This window comes from Grammomys surdaster, unplaced genomic scaffold (genome assembly GCF_004785775.1).
Source record: "Grammomys surdaster isolate TR1022 unplaced genomic scaffold, NIH_TR_1.0 191, whole genome shotgun sequence".
NCBI classification, from domain to species: Eukaryota; Metazoa; Chordata; class Mammalia; order Rodentia; family Muridae; genus Grammomys; species Grammomys surdaster.
This window is the reverse complement of record NW_021604636.1, coordinates 17,743,048-17,766,707: the sequence shown is the minus strand read 5'-3', so window position 1 is coordinate 17,766,707 and position 23,660 is coordinate 17,743,048. Positions and strand designations below refer to the sequence as shown.

Below are 23,660 nucleotides of genomic sequence, written 5' to 3'. Positions count from 1 at the left end.
CATTTGTTAATGAGACTGTCTTTTCTCTATTGTCTATTTCGAGTATTTTCATCATAAAGTAAGGTGGCTGTAATTGTGTGGGTTTATGTCTATATTCTAATATGTATTCCACTTATCTATGTTTTTGCATCAGTGCCATGTTGCTTAGTTACTATGCCTCTGTAGTACAGCTTAAGGTTGAGTATTTTGATGCACTTAGCATTGTCTTTTCTGTTTAGAATTACTTTGGCTATTTGAAAGTTTTGGTTTTGTTGTTTAGCTTCCATGAAACTTTTACTATAATTTTCTTATTGTTTAAAGAACATAATTGATGAAGTTTATGTTGAACTTATAGATTACTTTGGGAATTAAGGGTTTTTAACAATATTAGTTATGTTGATTCATAGGTATTAAAAAGTCTTTCTGTTTTCTAGAGTACTGTTTGATTTCTTTCTCCAGTATCTTAAAGTTTTTATTGCAGAGGTTCTTCATCTCATTATTTAGGTTTATTCTTAGGTATTTTTTGTGGAACTATTGGTAATGTAATTTCTTTCCTAATTTATTTCTTGGCAGGTTCATTACTGATATATAGAAAACTTATTCCCTTCTACATGTTAACTTTGGTATTTTGCCAAAAGTGTTATTCAGGAATCCATAGGGGCTATTGTATTCTACTGAAGAACATGTCTAACAGAAACACCATTCAGGAGACCCTGAAAATAGTGAAAGAATCAGAAAAAAACTTGAAGAGACTGTAATCAAAAGCAAGTTTATATCAAAGACTTTAAATAAGGAAGAAGTTGAGAAAGAGGATGAAGATGATAGTTTGCATTAGGAGACACATAAATGGATATTAAACCAAAGTCACACCAGGAAAAGAGCCAAGTCTAATTTCAAGCTCAAGTTGGGTCAATCTGGCAGTATGTGAGGAGTACTCCATGATTATTTGCTGATAGGCCACTAGACAATCAGAATAAAATTCAATAGAATGTCAGCTGTTCTGACTTAGAGGGGGAAAAGCCCACAAAAGATGTCTTTGAAAAGGAAGACAAGGATAAAGGCAAAAAATAAAAAACTCCCAAAGAAGATGCTATCCAGAGACTCAAGCCACGGATATGGAAACTCCATTGGAATAGACTCATGTTGATTTCTTGTAAATACACTGAAATGAACCCAAGGGACCAAATGATGCTGCTAAAATTAGAACAGGGGATTCTGAAATGTATCGATGACAACAATGCTATTACACCTATAGCTACTGAATGTGAGATGGACCACAATCATCTGGGTCAAACTGAGAACACTGTCATCATCAACCAAGCCAGTAACATTAGAATCTATGAACAGATTTTCAGAACATATGAAAGATGAACATTTCAACAGATTCGTTTTCAAGAAAGATGATGCCATAAGATGAGAAGCAAACGAGACAAAACAGACATCTAAATGACATTAGAGGAAACTGTCAAGTAGTGAGCCACTCTTCAAGCAGCCACCAGAGTAGCATAGACCCCTAGAGACACTACCTTGGAACACCAAAGATTCAGGTGGCTATCCAAAGCACTTGACTCCTTATCATCAAAGCCAGCAGTTGTAGCATGTAGTTTTAGTTCTACTTGCTTTTAACTCTAGGAGGTGACCATACTACCAGCCTCCTCCCAGCAACCCTTGAATCCACCGATAAAAGACACAGACACAGAGTTGTTCAATTTCAAATTGCCTTCTGGCACAATTACTGGATGCTATTATCTCCTGCCTAAAAAAGCATGCCCTTATCCATTTCTTATCTCTATCTCTCCTACCTGTCCTAAACTTAAGTTGCTAAACTCCCCTGACCATCTGCCTATAGGAGCAGTCTGTGTGGCCATTCCATTTTAAGATCAAGAACCAATTGGCGAACAGGACCTTAATATCAGAAAACTCCCCACTCTACACATACACACACACACACACACACACACAGGCAGCTTCAGTGAAATCTCCATTTTCACCTACCTAGGACCTTCTCCTTCATAGGGTCCAGAAGCAACAGCAGCAGCAACAAAACACTAATACTTAATCATACACTACTTAATCATTATACACTATTTAATCAGTAAGTTCTGCCACTCCAAGTCTACATTAGCCTCCTCAACAGAGCCAGGATTCTTACTATCCCCCTGAACAGTATCCTAACTCCAACCATCGATTTGACCCTTCTCTCACCCACTGGCCTATAGCTCTCAGCATGTTCAACAGTTGCCTCTTCCATCCCAGTAGTATGGTTTACAGCCCATCTAAGCCGCAGTAGACAGCTTACCAAGAAATGCTGGGGGGGGGGGGATTGGCTTCAGAATGAGGGCCTACTCAGCAACTAGGAGAGCATCATGGGAGTCCCTATTCAAGGTCTAGTTGTTCAGAACTTTTCACTGTTTTCTTACCAAGTCCTAATAGGAAGTGTCTTATGATAATTTACCCAGCTGCCTTTTCACAACTAATGCTGGTCCCTGTCAGCCAGTCTGTGCAAGAAGGCTTCCCAGCAGGGATATATCTATGTACTATAGCATAATTCCACCAGCTCAGGAGAACCATAAGAAAAGTGTCACCTGAATATCCAGAATCCATATATAGACTAATGGAGTTACCATAAATATTCTGGGTCAGAAATCAGGAAACCAGTACCACATTGATAATAACTCCCAGGACTAACACACAAATTAACAGCATCCCTGACATATCTCCTACTCATTCTCCAGAACTCTCTTTGTCAACAGCCTGAGCAATATCTACACTGAATTTAGTCCCCTACCTGTCTATACACAATTCTCTTAGCCTAGGGGTATTGGTCAGCCATTATAATATAATCTTCCATTTGTCCACTCTTGCTCTTTGACCAGTTAACTTACATGGTACACCAGGAACAGATTAGATTGAAGCATGGAAACTGGGGCAAGAAACAAGCATTCAAATCTGCTGCCACTGACAAAGGACAGCAGATTCTGTGCTACAGGATTCAGAACTACCTAAAGGCATCACCCATAGGAAACCATCCAAACTCTTCAGCCAGTTCCACTTGCCTTGGACCCCCTGCCTTGTATTCTGGTGGGGTTATATTCCCCAGTCCCCTGGATGCCTATAACTTCTTACATTTCATCAAAAACTCTGTGAGTCACTTCTATCTTTGAGGGGCCAAAAAGAACTCTGACCTGGGGATCTTGGAGTAATCCAGCTCCTAACAAATGGGGAGAGAAAGGAAGTGACAGAGTAGACATGGAGGCTGAGTAGAAGGAGCCAAAGCAGAAAGACTGGGCCAGAGGTGGAAAGTAAGAAGTCAGCTGCCAGGCTGGAGCATACCACATTATGGCTGAAGATATAAGCAAACATTCTTACACTAGCCCTGGACTCCATTCTACTCCTCGGGTCATCTTTTCACTGGTCGGACCTTTATGTTTCCCTGTTCTTCCCATCCCCTCTATCATCTTTTTGTCAATCTCCTATCCAACCATTAAATTAATTTCCCTTACTGTATTGGTCAGGTAGATTTGAGAAGGTCCCACATTCCCCTCCTTTCCCATTTCCCCAACATCCCAATCTCCCTTTCCTCTTTTGGCCTCAAATGAAAGTATTTATTTGGACAAAATTGATTTTCCTATTCTCTCATATTCTCCATTTTGTCTCTCTAAACCTCATAGAACTTTACTTGGAGCTCTCATCCCCCATCCCCAGAACATTTCTATATTCTCCTTACAGTTTATGACACAGTAAGAGAGATACACAAATTGCACATACTGATACACTATAAATTTTACTTAATCTTTTGTTTGTCTGTTTGTTTGTGAGTTACTTGTATGGAGCTTCATTTTGTTTTTAAATATAAAAAAACACATCACTTGGGAAAAATGACTTTTCAAATTCTTTCAAAGGAAATCTACTGTTACTGAAATCAAAAGTGTCATATCCATGTAATGAAAAGAAAAAGTCTAAATTCTTAAATTAATTTCATGTAGGACAAAGTTAAATTTTAGCCAACTTTAAAATCAAACTATTGAAATTTCCACAATTTCCAAAATTCAACTTGTGGGGGCTTGTGGTAGAATCAGCATACTTTGTAGTATATTTTTATTCTCCTTCCTTTGGCTTGTCCACCTTTTGTCACATGACTAGCACACAATAGGCATATCATACATAGCACAAAAGCAGCCTGTGTGATTTTTGACTGGTCTTGTCTCATAAAATGTGATACTGTCTAAGAGAGTTACAAGAACAGCTTAGTGGATTTTGGCAGCAGGCTAGTCAAGGAATAAAGACTAGAATATTCTCAGATATGTTTGCTCTTAAAGAATATGTCCAATTCTAGTTAAGAAGTATAGTTCCAGAATTATGAAATGACATAAAGGAAATTTTGAATTCTTTGTTTGTACTTAGCAATGATCTAGAAATTGACAAAGACGTATTCTGAATTATTTGAAAAATTAGTAACATTGCTTCCTAATCACCATTTGCTCATGATTTAAAAATCAGGTCTTGAGGCCAAACTGAACCTCATTAATGATCATAAATCCAAAGAGCAAACATTTCAAACTGATGAACTATATGATATATTCACACCAACACCAAATAATGTTATAATAGGGAAGAGAATACACTGCTTATCACATCAGCACCAGCACAGCACACATTATTGAACTGTACAGCTTGAAGTTCGCTGGGTATATTTACAATAAACTTTATTTAATATGTTTGCTTTTTGGTTTGGTTAGGTTTGGTTTGGTTAGGTTTGGTTTGGTTGTTTGGTTGGTTGGTTGGTTGGTTGGTTGGTTGGTTGGTTGATTGATTGGTTGGATGGTTGCTGTTTGGTTGTAAATATAAAATGTCATTGAACATTACTCTTTGAAATTCTTTCAAGATAAAATGTTTATCTACTACTCTGAAATGCATATTGCACTCTACGAAACTAGCATGAGGATTATCACTATATCTCCACTGTAAGTGGCCCATTGAGTTTTGTCAACTTCTTTCTCCATTTTCGTTTATATTAAAATAATGCTGTCAATTTACATTCTATTGAATTCATTGTTTTACTTTGATTATATCTTTTATTTGTTTTAAGGTTTTATAACAGTAATATAAGGTTAATTGCTAAGAAAAATATTCGTCTCTTACTAATTTAAGAAAATACTTTAAGGCCCATAGAACTGTATCTTTCAAATGGAATATATGCAACATTTAAGTCTGAACAAAACTGTACCTTTTAAAATACCTACTCAAAACAGTCAAGAGTAGCTTTCATTCCTTTCTCTCAGACTTATTCTTGATTCTATTCCAGCCTGACAGCCAGAGTCTCTCTTCCTACCCTTCCTGCATTTCCTGGGGACCCTGTATCTTGGTGCAGACCAAGGATCTCACTAGCTACTATGTTCTACATTTTTGTTCAACCTGCCATCCTAGCCCAACTCCATTCTTCTGTGTCATCTACTGACCTACAGAAAGATTCTCTACCAGGAACCTCACAGCCACCTCATTTTTTAGGATCCAAAGAGGGCAACAGCCACCAAAAAATGGAAGACACACCTAAAAAGACAAAACAAGATATCTATACAAATAGACATCTCAAATGTGGTAACTCCAGATGGGTTTAACTAAGCACAGAAGGAACAATCAGGATTGTGGGAAAATAGGCCGCAGTGGTGTCCAGGAGGCTTTCCACGCCAGCAGGTCCAACATACAGGAGAAAGGTCGGAGTTCCAGAGGCTGGAGGCATTGACGATGAGCAGGCCCCAATGATACAAGAAAGTCCTTGGTTCCAAAAGGGTTTACTTTCATGGCAGATGGTAGATGGATCTGGATGTACCCCCCTGAAACTCAGGGCAGACCTGAGTTAAATAGGGAGGGAGAAAGGGGGAGGGTCTGGTGAAGAATGTTTAATTGGCTCTATCCTCTGGCCTTCATTAGTGTGTAAATCTCTATGGCCTGAGGCCTGTAGTCACACCCTCTACCTGTGCACTTTTGGAGGGGCTGTAATGGCCTAGATGACTGAACAATGTAGGTCCATGGAGACTATACTGTGTGTCAGGACCCTGGGTTCTGTGGATGTGGCTGAACACCTGCCATTTCTCCCTTGGAGTCTCAGGGTTCCAGGTCCATGCCCAACCATGAACCAAGATATTCATATGAAGTCCCACACAGGATAGTATGCCTCGTTTAGAATCCAGTAAGTGTACTACAATTTAGCTGGAACACAAAACAAGGACATCTAAATAGTAATTGTTAATATATTCAAGGACTTAAAGAAGGTATGGAAAATACCTTAATGAAGATTATAAAAAGGCAGTCAAAGGAAATAAGAAAATTGGTTTAAGACAGTGGTTCTCAAGCTGTGAGTCATGACCCCTTTGGGAACCAAACAACCCTTTTACAGGAGTCACAAATAAGATATCCTGTATATCAGGTATTTACATTATGATTCATAACAGTAGCAAAATTACAGTTATGAAATAGCAATGAAAATAATTTTATAGTTAGGAGTCACTACAACATGAGAAACTGTATTAAAGGGTTGAAGCATTAGGAATGTTGGAACCATTGGTTTAAAACAAGAAAATAGAAATAGAAACATCAAAGAAAATGAAAACTGAAATAAAACTGGAAATGAACACTTAAGATGTCAAACAAAAGCCTCACCAATAGTCATAAGATATGGAAGAGTTTCATATCTTAAAAGACAAGTAAGGAAACATGGATAGTTCAGTCAGAAAATGTTAAATCAAAAAAAAAAAATCCAAGCATAAAGTATTTAGAAAATGTTGGATACTATGAGAAGCCTAAATTCATGAATTATAAACATAGAGGAATGTGAAGAAATTCAAATCAAAGGCACAAAAACAAAATCTTAACAAAATCATGAAAGAAAATTTTTCCCAATCTAAAAGAGGTGTCTGTCAAGGTAAAAGAACCACACAGAACATAAAAGAGACAGGACAGGAAAAACAAGTATCTCACATACTAATCAAAAAACTAAATGTACAGAACAAAGAAAGGTATTAAAAGCTGCAAGGGGGAAAGTCCAAGTCACATATACAGGCAGGTCCATTAAAACAGCATCTAGTTTATCAGTGAAGACTCTGAAAGCCAGAAGGGCCTGGACAGATATTCTACAAATTCTCATAGACCACTAATATGATTACAGATGACTATATCCAGAAAAACAATCAATCAAAATTGATGGAGAAAGTAAAACATTCCACAATAAAAACAAATTTAAGCAAATCCCATCTGCCAATCCAGCACTACAGAAGGCAATAAAAGGAAAACTTTAATCTAAAATTGTTATCCACATCCAAAAAGACACAAGGAATAATCCCAGAACAGTAAATCAAAAAGTAGAAGAACCCATACTATTACAACAAAATAACAAGAGTCAATGTACATGGCTCATTGATGACTTTCAATGTAAGTGATCTTATTTCCCCATTGAAGAAACACAGATTAACAGATTAAGTTAGAAAAAAAAAAGGGATCCATCCTTCTGTTGTGTGCAAGAAACACACATTACCATCAAGGGTAGACATCACCTCAAGGTAAAATGATTTGAAAAGATATTCTAAACAAGTAATATCAAGAAGCAAGTAGGTATGCCCATTTTAGTATTTGACAAAAGAGACTTCAAAACAAAACTAATCAGAGGAGACACGTAAGGACATTACATACTCACTAAAGGAAAAACAAATCTACTAAGAGGATATTGCAATTCTAAATATTTATGCACAAAAGACAAAAACACACATTCATGACAGGAATACTACTATAGCTAAAATCACATATTGACTTTTGACAGTAATACTGGGTACCCCAATACCCTACTCTCAACAATAGACAGGTTACCCAAACAAAAACTAAACAGAGAAATGCTGCAATTAAATGACTTCATAAATCAAATGGACATAGCATGCATCTATAGAACATTCCAACCAAACACTAACGAGTGTGCTTTCTCCAAAATTTGCCATATTCTATGACAAAAAGCAAGTCTCAACAAATATAATAAAATTGACATAATGTCATGCATCCAAGAATACATGTAAAAGATTATCCACCATGATCAATTCACCTTCAATTCAGAGATGCTGGGATAATTCAACATACATAAGTCAGTAACCTACCATATACAAAAGACTGAAAGACAAAAGCCACATGATCATTTTATTGGGTAAAAAAAAAAAAACTCTACAAAATCCAACATACTTTCATGCTAAGGATACTGAAAAGACTTGGTATACAAGGGACACATCTCAACAAAATAAATGCAATGTATTGCAGTCTCAAAGCTAACATAAACATAAACATAAACTGAGATAAATTCAAAGGATTTCTACTAAAATCAGCAGCAAGTCAAAGATGTCCACACTCACCATATCTGTTTAACTACTCATAGTACTTGATGTCTTAGATAAAGCAGTAAGAAAACTGAAGGAGATCAAGAGGACACACGCGGAGAAAGAAGAAATCAAAGTATTTTTATTTACAGATGACATAATTTTATCTGTAAAAGGCCCTAAAGATTCACCAGGAAACTTCTACAACTGGCAAACAATTTTCACAAAATAGCAGGATACAAAATCAGTATCCTTCCTATATACAAATGACAATCAGACTGAGAAAGAGAACATGGAATCAATGATGACTTTCATGATAGCCTCAAAAAAAAAATCTTGGGATAATTCTAATCAAGCAGGTAAAAGTGTTGTATGATAAGAACACTAGAACACTGAAAAAGACAGAAAAAGGTAATAAGATTCCCCATGCTCATGGATCAGCAGGATTGATATTGTGAAAATGGCTATACTATCAAAAACAATCTACAGATTCAATGCAGTCTCCCTCAAAATTGCATCATAATTATTCATACAATTGAAAAATCTTCAATTTCATATAGACACACATGGATACACACACACACACATACACACAATGGTAAAAAGTGACAAGATAGCTAAAACCATCCTGAATAATAAAACTAATGGAGATATCAACCTTCCATATCTCAAGCTATATTTCAAAGCCATAGCAATAAAAGCAGCATGGTATTGGCATAAAGACAGACATGTTGATCAATGAAACTGAATTAAAGATATAGACACAAGTCCCCATACAAATGGACAGCTAATTTTTGACAAAGTCACATACAATACACACTGGAGAAAAGGCAGCATCTTCAATAAATGGTGTAGGTCAAACTAGATGGCTATATGTAGAAGAATCCAAATAGATTCATATCTTCACATTTTGCAAAACTCAACCACAAATGGATCAAGGACCACAACATGAGAGAGGGTACTCTGAGTCTGATAAAAGAGACAGGGAGAAAATGCTTGAACTCATTGGCACAGCAAAAGGGCTTTCTGAGCAGGATACCAATAGCACAGGAACTAAGACCAAAAATAAATTAGTGGGACTTCATGAAGCTGAAAAGTTTCTTTACAACAAAGAACACTACCATTTGGGCAAAGCAGCAGCTATAGAATGGGAAAAAGTTTTAGAAATTACACATCCAGTAGAAGGTTTGTATCTAAAATATATAAAGAACAAAAAGCAGGACATTAAGAAAACAAATAACTCAATTTAAAATGTAGTACAGATCTAAATGAAGTTCTCAAAAAATGAAACACAGCTGGCCGAAAAACACTTAAAGAAATGTAAAACATCCTTAGCCATCAGTAAAATGCAAATCAAAACTAATTTGAGATTTCATTTTACCCCAGTCAAAAAGGCCAGTATCAATAAAACAAATGACAGCTCATGTAGGCAAAGATGTGCAAAAAGGAGAATGCTTTTTCACTGCTAGTGGGAATGTAAACTTGTATAGCTACTATGGAAACCAGTTGGGAGTTTTGCAGGCAGCTGGGAATAGATACACCCCAAGATCAAGCTTTACCACTCTTAGGAATATACCTACTACATCCTACTACAAAGATACTTGTGTTACAGCCCAAGACAGCATAGAGGTTGCATTCCTCTTTGTATTCTTGTTGAGGCATTTCAGATATAACTAGAATTTTATTTCCTTGATGAAGAATACTTTGGAAAATTAGAGGTCAAAATGCCCTAGCAAACTTATCTTAGTTTCTGTTAAATTACCTGCTTATGCAGAACCCCCTCTAGCTAACTGCTAATCTTGGCTTCTGTAAAACCACTTGCTTTTGCAAAGAGCCCCCTGAGCAAGGGTTCAGGATATGACTTTTCCTTCATAAATCCCATGCTCCAGACACTAAGGGCTGTACTTCTCTCCCAAATACCTGAGTGCAATCGTAGCTACTTGGAATAAAGACTTCAATTGACTGTAAACTGTGTCATGACTGGTGAGTTCCCTGTAACATCTACTCATCCATGTTCACTGCTGGTTTTTCATAATAGCCAGAAACTGGAAACAGCATATGTCTACTAATTTATGAATGGATAATGGAATGTGCTATATTTATATAGCAGACTTTTATTCAGCTGTTAAGAAAAATGAAAATGTGAAATTTTCCAGTGAGTGAAACCAGAAAAAAAAGTTCTGAGTAAGGTAACCCAGATCCTAAAAGACAAATACTGTGTGTTTTCTCTTATATATGCACATCAGCTTTTAAGCTTTTGATATGTGTGCTATAATCTGAATAACCATAGGTGTTAGGTACTTTGTAACAAATCAGAAAAGGGGAAAGAATCTTCCATGGAGGGAGAAATAGAATAAAATGTTATGGAGAAACTAGAATAGAAAAATTAAATAGGGAAAGTGTTGGGAGAAGGTGATAAAAGGGGGAGAAATGGGGAGGGCCAAACTAATGGCCATTTGAAAACCTGAAACTTTAAAAACTTCTGTGTTTGTGTGTGTGTGTGTGTGTGTGTGTGTGTGTGTGTATGTGTGTGTAAGGAATCTAAATGACATCACCAAATAATAGGGAAGACAATGTTACAACTAGACACATTATACCACCAAGTAAACCATCCAGTACCAGAAATGGTTATGTCTTGTTGAGTTCTGGCCAAAGAGGCCTCATAGGAACTGCCAAATATCATAGGCTACTGCGAAAGCTATTGGTAATCTCTAGAGCGTGATGATGTGGTCCTACTGCTGAAGACGTGTTTACTTATGTTATTGAACACAGAGAGATCAAGGTGGGATCTTACTACAAGTCTTACCCATACTAACTAGTGCTCATGCTACTAAAGGGGAGTATGTAAACTATCAGAAGAGAAAGATAATCATAACTATCACCCTTGTACAAAAACTTGTGACCTACAACAGTGACCTGCCTATAAAGTACACTGACAGCAATCATAACACAAATGTTATACCAATAACCAACCACTTCCTGTTTGGTTTTAAGGCCCACTCCATGATACTGCTAAAGTGGTCATAGAGCAGAGACTAGATAGGTCATGGGCCTAGGATTTAACCTACTACTATGCTAAAGGAACACAGCAAAAAATGAGTCCTGATGACATACTGCTATATGCCATTGATCAGAGCATCACTCAACACACATTAGAGAAACTTCTTGCAGTAGATGAGAACTAACAGAGACCTACAACTAGACAATTTACAGAGAATGAGAAACTCTAACATATTCAGTACTAGTAAGATGTTTCCATCAAACGCCTCCCATCAAGATACAAGATCAACTCAGAAGAGTAGGCAGAAACACTGTAATAACCAGTGTTGGTTTGTAGGTGGAAATATTGATTACCTAATTGGTTCTTGATTTTATTAATAAATGAGGCAGAAGCCAATTGCTGGGTGAAGGGAAAAATTCATGGTCCCAGGAGAAAGAGAGGGGGATGAAAGGGAAAAGGCAGAGCGGGTGATGGAGTAGAGGAAGCAGCAGGCATGTAGTTCTCAGAGAACCTCCACTGTGGGCAGAGGCCAAGGAGGATGGAACAGGATATTCTTTGCCCAGCTTTGAGTTATCTGGCTAGTTTTAAAATATTAAGTCTGCCTGGTGTTTTCCATCTATGGCAACTAAGGTGAGCAGGAGAAAGGGCACAGCTGGGACGGTTATTGGCAGCTTGGAGGAGCTTGGGCAGAACTCTCGAGAAAGAATAAGCATGTTTTTAAAATTACATACAACAGTGGTTTACGACTCTTCTAGACACAACAGGGCTGATGTACAAAGGAACTCACGGTAATTTCGACAGCATACACAAGAGCTGTACAGTTTCAAGCCAAATGGAGTCCCAGCACTGAGAGTGGAAGTAAACACAGGGCCACACCCTTAACCAAGAAACTATCTGCAATTGATACCAGTTGGCAAACTGAAAATCAGTTCTCTCCAGTGGGATGCCAGTGAGTATGTCAACCTTACTCCAGGAAAGGCCCCAAGTCCAGTAGTAGCTGGCTAACAGAAAGGATTCTGGTATTTTTGTGGACTTTATTTTAAGTGTTTTATTTATTTATCTATTTATTTACTTATTTATTGTCTTTCCTACTGTCTTACTGATCTTTTGCTTGATTTTTGCTGATTGATTTTATTTGTTTGTTTCGGGGGGAATTTTTTGTTTGTGTTTTTGTGAGCTTCTTAGTTTTTTTCTTCTCATTGTAATTCAGCTTGTTGAGTTCTGTTGTTGTTGTTCTTGTTGGTGGTGTTGTTCTTGTTGTTGGTTGGTTGGTTGGTTGGTTGGTTGGTTGGTTGGTTGGTTTTTTAAGACAGAAAAAGAACTTATTTAAATAGGAAAGTGGAGGGAATCTGAAAAGAATTGGGTTGGGGGAAACATGACCAAAACATAGTGTATGAAATTTATTTTTCAACAAAAAAAAAATTCTCTAATTATTCTGTAAATACTTACACTCATCCCCACAATTTTAGGTCTCATATAAATAAAATCATAAACATACACAAGAAACAAATGCCAATTCTTTCTCATCCATTGTGTTTCTCATATTACTGAGGCTGAAGCAGAGTTCAAACATATTCCTTCCTTATGAGGTCAATGAATTCTGATCAGCCAGTTGTCTCTATAAATGCTTCTTCTTACACAAGTAGTTAATTCTGTAAGACAACAAAAAACAGCTTTCAATCCATCACTCAGACTGTAGGCAAAAGTCTTCCTTGGTTAAGAGTGCTTTGAGAGATGTTGAAATCAAAGTCTTTTTAACTGAAAAAAAAAGCCTTTGTAATGTAAAATGACAATATTTTGGTCATTTCAGCATCAAGACACAGCAAACAACTGAAATTCCTGCTGCTAATGGTGAAGACAGCTTCAAGCAGCTCAGGCATACAGAAGGATCGATTTTTAGAGCAAACGATACTTGCTATGACCACAGACCAGGACTTCATGCATCCAGTTGATGGCATCGTTTACATGGACACCAACACCCCACCCCCAACCTCTGGATCAGCACTCTGACTTACACACGAAAGAAAAAACGCTCCCAAGGCCCACTTGAAATTCTGATTAATAGGTTGCCCAGGTCCAGAGCCAAGATTTGCAAACAAGCTGCTGTTGGTGCTTTGTCCAGAACCGTGGCTCATGAGGGATGAATGGGGCTCCCAGCGATAGAGCAGGGAACATCACTCAGGCAGTAACTTGCAATTCAGTCTCCAGTTTGTCTGCTCTCCATTTGGCACCACAGCCAGCTAGCACTCCAGCTGGGTAGCAAAGATTCAGCCAGCCCTCCTCACCTGAGCTGCCAAGTTTGGCAGTTGCCTGTTATTTGCTACCCAGGCTCCCATGTGAAGGAAAAGAAGACATGCCATGCTTCTTAATGGTGAAGAAGCTGGAAGAGGAATGGGGTTTGTGGCTTTAAGTACGATCATCTTACTTAGGAAGGTCAGTTAGTAAGGAAAAACGAGAAACACTCTTTGCAAGAGAAGATGATCAAGCAAGTATGAGGGATGTCCTGACTGGTTTGTTTTGTTTTGTTTTGTTTTTTACCATTTCTTCCCTCTGAAAAGCAAGCGAGGGCTTTAGAAATAGAAAGCAATAAGCAACTGTAACAGTGAAAAGCAGGGACACTCTGGCCTCCCACTCGCAGATCCAGCTGCCGCCTGACACTGCAGCACAAAGAACCTGGTTGAAAAGCAAAACGGTTTCAGGTTTTCCTGCTGTGGTCATTAGACATGTGAGCTGCTCTCAGAGGGTGTGTTGGGCCTGGGAAGCCAGGCACCTGTTGTCGGCAGAAACACAATACACTTATTGATTTGAGAGGGCCGCATAGAGTAACTAGAGAGGACACACAAAAATCCAAAGTAATAAATGGACCCATTACCCAATGACGTTGCAACGTGGCAGGGGTGGGGGTGGCCTCAAAAGGAGAGCCATAGATCCAGCTTACTTTATCTAAGGCAGTACAAAGCAGAAAGGATTGTTTATGGAGGTTGGAGGAAGGGCAGAGAGAGAAGAGCAAGAAAGGAAGTGCTGGTTAATAGAAACGGTGCTGTACTTGAGACCATCTGAAAGAGCCCTTCTGATTTATCTTCTCCTGAAGCTGCAGCAGCAGCGATTGAAGTGACTATAATAGCCCAGGAGAAATGTTGGTGCTATTAGATGGGTGATTGATGGAAACGCTGCCAAAACAGCTAGGGAATTTGTCAATGTGTTTTTTGAAGTTTGTAAATGATGACACTGGCAAAGTGTAAACAAACTCCGCTCAGCAGACACGTTGTGCAGGCCCCCAAACTGACACTCATTTGTTGGATTGTTCCAATTAAGTGTCATCAACGGGAGTAAGGCACTTCTCTAAGGCCAGGGCAGCTGAGGCTTATGCAACGTACAAGATTTGTTAAAGAAAGGCATCCAAGAAAGGTTGTTTGTTTGTTTGTTTGTTTGTTTGTTTTTAACTGATTCAAAGTACCCAATTGTTGCAGGGCACTTAGCAGAAAAAAAGGCACAAATTCTAGAGAGCTTTATAATCTGAAGATTCAGAATCCCATAGCACTGTGACCACTGTGTGAGTCACAAGACTTTTTAAGGTCAAGGTTACAATTGCTGCCACTCCTGTTAGCTTGTTAACTGAAAATCTGATTTTTCTGTCAGATTCTCTTCCCAAAATATTTCTTAGAGAAAGTGTCTATGTCCACAAATCATTTCTGATTGTCACTGGGTGATGAATGGCTGTTCATTGCATTGAACTTCTCTTGAATGGTTCTTTCTCCCATGGAGATTGTATGGGTAAATTGTGTTCCAGGCAGTGTGCCCACGTGAAAGTCCAGAAATGAAGAAGATCCAGAGAAGCCCTGGACTCTTCCAACTGATATTCACTAAACAGATACTGACATTATATAAATGGAAAAAAATGGGAAAAAACTATAAGTTATCTATCTTAGTTACTATTGCTGTGATCAAACTCCATGACCAAAAGCAAGTTGAGGAGGAAAGGGTTTATTAGGCTTTACAAAAAAAAAAAAAAAAAGTCAACACTCAACACTGTAGTCAATCACTGAAGGAAGCCAGCACAGGAAACTGGAGGCAGGAAGAGATGCAGAGGCTATGGAGGGTGTTGCTTACTGGCTTGTTCACTTGCTGTCTTGTTCATGACTTGCTCAGCCTGCTTTCTTATAGAACCCAAGAACACAAGCCCAGGGGCGACTCTACCCACAATGGGCAGAGCCCTCTCACATTAATCACTAATTAAGAAAATATGGAGTCCTTTTCTCAAACTAGGTTTCTTCCTCTTACATGCCTATAGTTTTTGTCATGTTGACATAAGTCTAACCTGCACACTGGCTAATCACAGTTGTGATAAGGACTGTGAGCAAGCACATATGAATGATGCTATAAGCTCATAAAATGGAGATCTGGAGAAAGGCTATATGGGTAAAGGAAGAATTTCTTATATTTTAGTAGCATTTGAAAGCATATGTAGAAGTCAGGTTAGCACAGGAGAGGGCAAGAAAAGATCCATACAAATGGAATACAAAGATAGAAGTCCCAGAAGCATGGAAGAGCAATATCCTCATACCACTGAACCATAAAAGGGATAAAGTCATGAAAGACTGTTAGATTATGTTAAGGACTTTAACCTGTAATATGTGTTTATATGAAAGGCCATTGGAAGATCTTAGGAAAAACAATTACACATTCAAGTTATATTATCGAAGACCATGCTGGCTCTACAAAACATGCCCCAAAAGCACAAGGCATGCATGTATATCAGTAATAATGACACTATTTCAGAGTTTCAGGTTACAGCTCACAGTGGCTTCAACTAAAACTATAGCTATGTTAGTGAAAATAAATCAATGGACTGAAAGGCATTGGACAGGTAAAAATTCTTTCACTCTTGCTAACTGAGAGAATGTAGTGAGAGGGTAGGGATGTCCTTCCCTGTTGTTGGCTGTTGACTATGGTATGGACAGTGGTAGTATTTTTTAAATACAGGTAAATGTTTATGGGGCAGACATAGGTCAAATAGCAGGTTTATAATATCAGGTGGCTGGGAAAGATAGCTCATTGGGTAATATAGTTACCACACAAGAATGGAATATGAGTACATAACCCAGGGACTCACACAACACTCTATCTCAGTAATCTATGTCTATAACTCCGCACTGCTAGAGCGAAATGGGAGCAGGAGACGAGGGAATCTTGGAAGGTTTGGAACCAATACTCTAGCATGTATAACACTGAATAACAAGAGACCTTGTCTCAAACAAGGCGCTTTCACACATAAGTATGGAGTGTACACACTTGTGCACATGCACAAACACACACATATGTACAAGTATGTACACACACTCATGCATACACAACTCTGCACACATACTGTGCGTGTACATGAATGCACATGCGCACGTTCGAGCACACACACACACACACACACACATACACCAAACACACAGAGAATAAAAGATAAAAGCCAAAATAAGACAATGTAGACTTGTAAACCAAAGCTTAGGCAATTGTAAATGTATATCACCAGTAATCTGTCTTTTAATTTCTTCAAAATATCAGAGTCCTAAGGCAAAAGTAAAAGGAAATCTGATACCCTGCAAAAATTCAAAAAGTGAAATGCCATACCAATTCTAATTATGATTTCAGAAAGAAAAAAAAAAGAAATCTCTATCTTCTGAATATGAAGGAATCCTAGAAAGGCAGAGTGTAACAGAGCTCAGTCCCCATGAGGGAGCAACATCTTACTTCAGGATGTTCCTAGGAGCGGGTGTGGAACTAGTGCCATCAATTCAGAAGAAACAAGCATGCCAAGGGAGGCCATTGCCCAAGACAACATTTCCACTACTCCAGTCAGTAAATGGTGAACCGGTCTTAATTCTGTTCCTATTATATTTTTAAAACACAAGTCTGCAAGAAGAAATAACCTGAAATAAGTTGTATGTTTTCTGACAAGCTAAGTCAAAATGTTTTCCTGTTTTCTTACAAGAAATTTCACAATGAGAATTTTTAATTTAGGAAAAAATATTTTTTTTTCATACAAATCTTAGAACAATTTGCCTCAGCCTCCTTAGCTACTGCATCTAGCTCAAATCCTCTCCCACACAAGACTTCCCAAGAGCACATTCCACACAGCTCTGGACTCCTGTGGTCGCAGCCTGCTTCTGGGCCTTTACCACACCATTCCTATTACACCAGGGACACAACAAGGAAGACAGGGCTGTCAAGATATTTTTATTCTCTGATGTCTCAGAGGCAGAGCTGCTTTGCAAAGGGACAGCCAGACATTTCCCACAAGGCACTGGCTGGTGCTGAAAGTAACTTAACTTTCTCTGTCAAAGACTCTTCCTGCAGAAATGCAAAAGGAAAACGTGTACCATTGAAACAAACTGAAAGCATGTCACTATGATTGGCAAGCTGACTTCTCAGAAGAAGGAATAATTATCGCCTGATAATGGCAGCTTATATCAGGCATGTGAATTTTTCAGGCCACCATTTGTGTTATTGCAGGCTGCCTGACATCACAGGAAGTCTTTTGTGGCTTATAAGGCAGAACAGTGAAGCAGTTTTGGCCTCATCCTTTGACGGCGGCAGCCTCTGTGACAGTAGCATAGATAACTATCTCCCACATGTCTGTCCTTCCTTGTTCTAACCACCAGACAAAGCAAATTAAAAAGCACGTACCTGGTGTGCCTGTAGTCATGGCATTTACCATTTTTAACTTAATAATTTTCCAAGGCAGGTTAATAATAATTGTTTACACACTCTATTTCAGCCAAAGAAATATTACTGAGGCTTTCATTTTACTGATCTCTAACATGAAACACAACAAAAGGAAAGAAATTTAAAAATAAAATTAAAAGACCTACCTCTTGCCTTCTAAATTCTGGAGGCCTTTACTGGACATGCTCTTTTCCAATCTTGGGTGACTTCCTTTTATGCTCTTCTTTTCAGTTTTCTCTTAGTCAGTGTTCTCTTGCTGCAAAGAGATGTTGTGACCACAGCAATTCTTATAAAAGAAGGCATAACTTGTGTCCTGGTTAAGGTTATCATTGCTGGGGTGAAACACTATGACCAGAAGTAACTTGGGTAGGTATGGGTTTTATTTCACTCACAGTTCTAAATAATAACTCTTCATCAAAAGCAGTGAGGGTAGGAACTCAAGCAGGGCAGGAATCTAATAGAAAGAGCTGATGCAAGGTCTTGGATAGGGTACTCTTGAGTGGCTTGTTCTCCATGTCTTGCTCAACCTGTTCTGTTAATAGAACCTAGGACCACCTGTGCAGGGATGGACCCATGAACAAGGGCAGACCCTCCTCACAGATCATTAATTAAGAAAATGACCCATAGCCTTGCCTACCACCTAATTTTATCAAGACACTTTTTTCACTTGAGGCTTCTTCCTCTCTGATGACTCGAGTTGACATAAACATAGCCAACTAATCCCTTGTCAACTTGTCACATAAACACATCACTTTTAAATTAGAACCTTTCCTTTCTCACTTAACCCCAAGATGCCATGTTAACATTAATATGACAATATAAAACACAATAACTTTAAAAGTCCTGCAGACCTTATAAACACTTCAAAAGTTCAGACTATTTAAAATATCCAATCTCTTTAAATATTCAAACGTCCTGTGCTTGCTTCGGCAGCTCATATACTAAAAATTGGAACAGTACAAAAAAGATTAGCATGACCCCTGCACAAGGATGACACGCAAATTTGTGAAGCATTCCATATTTTTTGGTTTGTGATAGCCAGAAGCTGGAAACAACTCAGATGTTCCACAACAGAAGAATGGATACAGAAAATGTGGTTTATTTACATAATGGAATACTACTCAGCTATTAAGAACAAGGACATCCTGAGTTTTTCAGCCAAATGGATAGAACTCGAAAATATCATCCTGAGTGAGATAACTCAGACCCAAAAGGACATGCCTGGTATGTACTCACTAATAAGTGGATATTAGCCAAAAAAAAAAAAAAAAAAAAAAGTACAGACTACCCAAGATACAGTTCACAGAACTCAAAAAGGTTAACAAGCTGGAGGGCCCAAGTGAGGATGCCTCAATCCCACTTGGAAGGGAGAAGAAAGCAATTATAATTACAGGAGGGGGAAGAAAGAAAGGGACCTGAGTGGGAAAGGGGACAGAAGGACAGGGAGGGGAAGAGGGCAACATGATCAGGTATCTGATTGGGGGGCGGGGGGTGGGAAGGATTGAAGCTCTGAGGGCCAGCCGAAAAAATGGAAACAGGTAACGTCAGGAGATAGGAAGTGGGGGGACTCTCCAAAATGTAACAGAGACCTGGGAGGTGAGACACTCTCCAGACTCAAAGGGAAGGACCTTAGATGAAATGCCTACAGTGGGGAGTGGGAACTTGTAGAACCCACCTCCAGCAGAAAGACAGGCATCAAGTAAGGGATGGGGTTGCCATCCCACGGTCAAAAACTCTGACCCATAATTATTCCTGTCTGAAAGAATTGCAGGGACAAAAATAGAGAAGAGCCTGAGGGAAAGGAGGTCCAGCTCAAGGGGAGGCCCCAATGCCTGACACTATTACTGAGCCTATGGAGTGCTCACAAAAAGGGAGCTATCATGTCTGCCCTCTCAAAGACCCAATAAACAGCTGAAAGTGTTAGATGTAGATATTTACACCCAACCAATGAACAGAAGCTGCTGACCCCTATGGTTGAATTAGGGAAAAGCTGGAAGAAGCTGAAAAGGAGGGCGGCCCTGTAGGAGGACCAGCATTCTCAATTAACCTGAGATCTCTCAGACATTGGACCACCAACCAGGCAGTATATACTAGCTGCTATGAGGCCCCCAACACATATACACCAGAGGACTGCCAGGTCTAAGTTCGGTTAGAGAAGATGCACCTAACCCTCAAGAAACTGGAGGCCCCAGGGAGTAGGAAGCTCTGGTGGGATGGGAGGTGGGAGTGGAGGACATCATCGTGGAGATGGGGGGAGGAGATATGGAATGTGGAACAGTCAGAGGGTGGACCAGGAGGGGATAAAATTGGAGTGTAAAAACAAAAAAAAAAGGATTAAATAAAATTAAAAAAAAGAAAACAATGAAAAAGTTAACTAGTTGTAATTTGCATTTTTATTAGAGGTACTATGTTTCTGATGCCATCCTAAGTTCTTGATATTTTATTGTTGCTATATTACAAATATTTGTTATTAAATAAAGACTAAACTTTTTACAAAATATAAGAAATAAAGTTCAAACTCCCTTTTAAAAATTTACTCTTTCAGCTATGTGTATCTTTAAAAATCAAAATTAAATACTTTTTTCAAGAGGGAAGAACCAGGTCATCGTCTGAACAAAGCACAAACAAACTTTAACAGTTTAACTCAATGTCCAATTATCTGGGATTCCATGATGACTTTCTGAGCTCCAACAATGGACTTGGGTCACCTCTCCCACTCTGACTTCTGTAGCACACACAGCTTTTCTTCTAGAATTGGGCCAACTCCACTCCACAGCTGCTGTTCTTCTTGGTGATCATCCCCTGCTGCAGCTGGGCTCCACTTTCATCAATAACCTCTCCTGAGCTCTCTTTAGGGACTCTAGACCTGCCACACAGTGCTAAGCCTCAGCTGTTCTCCAGGCAACCCTTCATGCCTTTAAAACCAGTACCAAATGGATGACTCCTACACTATCCAGTTCGTCTGTCAGCAAAAGGTACAACCTTGGCTACTTCTGGAATACATCGTCTGTGTGCTGACTGAGAGACCACTTCCCAGAAGACATCACCTCAATGATATGATTTCTTCTTTTCCACAGCTGATTTGTAGTCCCCAGTTGACTAGTATCTATTGTCCCAGTAAAGCAAAGGTTTTATCTTAGTGGTTCTGGTCTTTCATTAATCAGAGACACACAGCTCCAATTGACCAGATACCACAGATTCATCACACAAAAGGCCCAGTAGAGTCTGCTTCCCTCTGGTACTTCACAAGCCAGGCCTCCACTATCTGCACTGATCTCAACATTCTTATCTTCCAAGCTTCTAAAGACCAGCTGACTGAGCTCTCAACACTCAATGGCTTTTCTACAATCCTCCCAAAGCAACATAGTTCTGTCATAACACTACCTCACTATCCTGCTACAAACTATGTTTTAGTCAGTGTTCTATGACTATGAAGTGACACTATGACCATGACCGCTCTTATAAAAGAGAGCATTTAATTGTTGTTTGCTTATAGTTTCAATGGTTTAGTCTATTATCATTATAGGAAGCATAGTGGCATCTAAACATCCATGGTGCTAGAGAAGTAGCTGAGAGTTATATACCTGAATCCACAGGCAGTAAGAAGAGAATACTTTACTGGGCCTGGCTTGAGCTTTTGGAACCTCAAAGCCCACCTCCAGTAACACACTTCTTCCAACGAGGCCACACCTACTCCAAGAAGACCATACTACCTAATCCTTTTTAAGTAGTTCCACTCCCTGATGATGAAGCATTGATATATATGAGCCTGCAGAAGACATTCTTATTCAAACCAACACGAGTTTATTAGCTTTTTTAATGGGTAGTCTCTAGGAATGCAAAACCGTGGATATCTGAGGACAAGTACCTCATAAAGAATACTGAGGAAAGATGATGTGTAAAAGGAACTATCTTTAATATAAATGTAAACAGTGAAGTAATCTTGTGACTATATTTCTTAACCAGCTAATTCCTCAATAACACAGTAATCACAGAGACTAAGATTTATTAAAATTGCCCTGAGCCAAATACTGGGCAATCATTATTCTATTCTAAACCTTCATGATGGTCAGGCTTCCTCCTAGACTATATTCCTATCTCACTTGAAACTGTCCATCCTTTATTGACCCATCTCTCTTCTCCTGGTGTTTGGAGAACCTCCTCATCTCTCCTTCTCCTCTTCCTCTCTCTTTCCCCAACCTTTCTCACTCTTTCTCTTTCTGGTTCTCTTCTAGAATCAGAAGTCCCACCTTTTCGCTCTCTAAAGTTTTGTATTGGCTCATTGGCTTTTACTGGCCAGGCAGAGAATGAATGAGGAGCAGTGTTTACACAAACTTGAGACAGGAGCTTTTAAGAATAAGCATAACAAAGCCATGTATGGATTGAAACAAGATATGAGGGCAGCATTTGAACAATACAAGGATAAACTTTACACAGTGCACAAAAACAACATGTCTCCATGTATCTCAGACAGCAGATATCCTGGGCTTTACAAACATGTGTTAGTCAGTGTCGTGAGGGCTTCTTCTTTGAATTCTTTTGTTCACACAGGTTTACCAGAGCATTGCTTATTCATTTATCTACTTCAATAAAAATTCATTCATTGCTTGCTGTGTTCTAGCCAAGGGGTAGGTCACCAACTTGTTTCAAATAAATATTTCTTAGTGTTTCCCAAAGAGTGTTTCATATGCTGCTTTCTGAAAGAAAAAAGAGGTATATTCCAGGTAAGGAGTGTCTTCCTGGAGTATGTAATCACATTAGCCTTGCAGAGAGACACTGATAATTATCTCCTCATGTCCGTTCACTTTCATACTTATTAATTGAACTGATGTTAATCACAATGACAATATGACTATTTAAAGCATTCAGTTTCTCTGCTTCCCTTGCTGGTGATAATGGTCATTTAACTTAGGTTTTAGAAATCTCATGAGAGCTCACAGTTTTCCTAAGTTGGGGCCTGGATAGAGGAGAAAACAGAGCCTCTTTATTGTCATCGTAGTGACGGTCCATCAACTTGGGCTATCTACCTTGGAGCATCTTGTCATATCAGGGAACCAAACTCCTCTCTTCTTTAGGATAGTGTATTAGAAACTACTAACGCTGTTTATCAGATTCTGTTTCTGTTTTTCCTGAGTTTACAGCCAGATTATTGTCCCAGCCATTTTTTGTAGTGAGATTCAGTCACAATACCGACATGTAGAAAAACAGTCAGCTCTACTAGCTACCAAATTTTCCTTTATAGATATTTCCTTGCTCGTGATTTCTGCTAGCTGGAAACTGATAGACAAAGCAAACTTAGAAGCCACACACTGAAAACAAAGCGTCAATCAGCGTGGTATCTGGTTGGTTTGCCTTGGATTTTTAGATAAAAGAAGAGTGGAAACCTACAATTCAGTCCATGGAAAATTAGAATATTATTCTAAGTCCTAACATTATCCCTTTAAAAGCAGGATCCCCGCCCCCACCCCACCCCACCCCAAAAAACAAGTAAGTACTTGGCATTGAGTTAGCACTGGGGTGGTAGATAGCTAGAAGGCCAGAGAGCCTGTTTTCCTGTAACCAAATGATTCATAAAAAGGACTGGCTTCAAGAATCTCGAAGGGAGACCAGGT

General features: G+C 38.9%; 1 non-coding gene and 1 pseudogene across 1 annotated transcript; both read left to right on the top strand.

Moving 5' to 3' along the window:
* The first annotated feature begins 662 nt into the window (after positions 1 to 662).
* LOC114622713 lies at positions 663 to 3,194 on the top strand (annotated as a pseudogene).
* A 15,771-nt stretch (positions 3,195 to 18,965) lies between these two features.
* Positions 18,966 to 19,073, top strand: LOC114622817. The gene has a single exon (XR_003711675.1). It is a non-coding gene; the product is annotated as a U6 spliceosomal RNA (small nuclear RNA).
* The last annotated feature ends 4,587 nt before the right edge of the window (positions 19,074 to 23,660 follow it).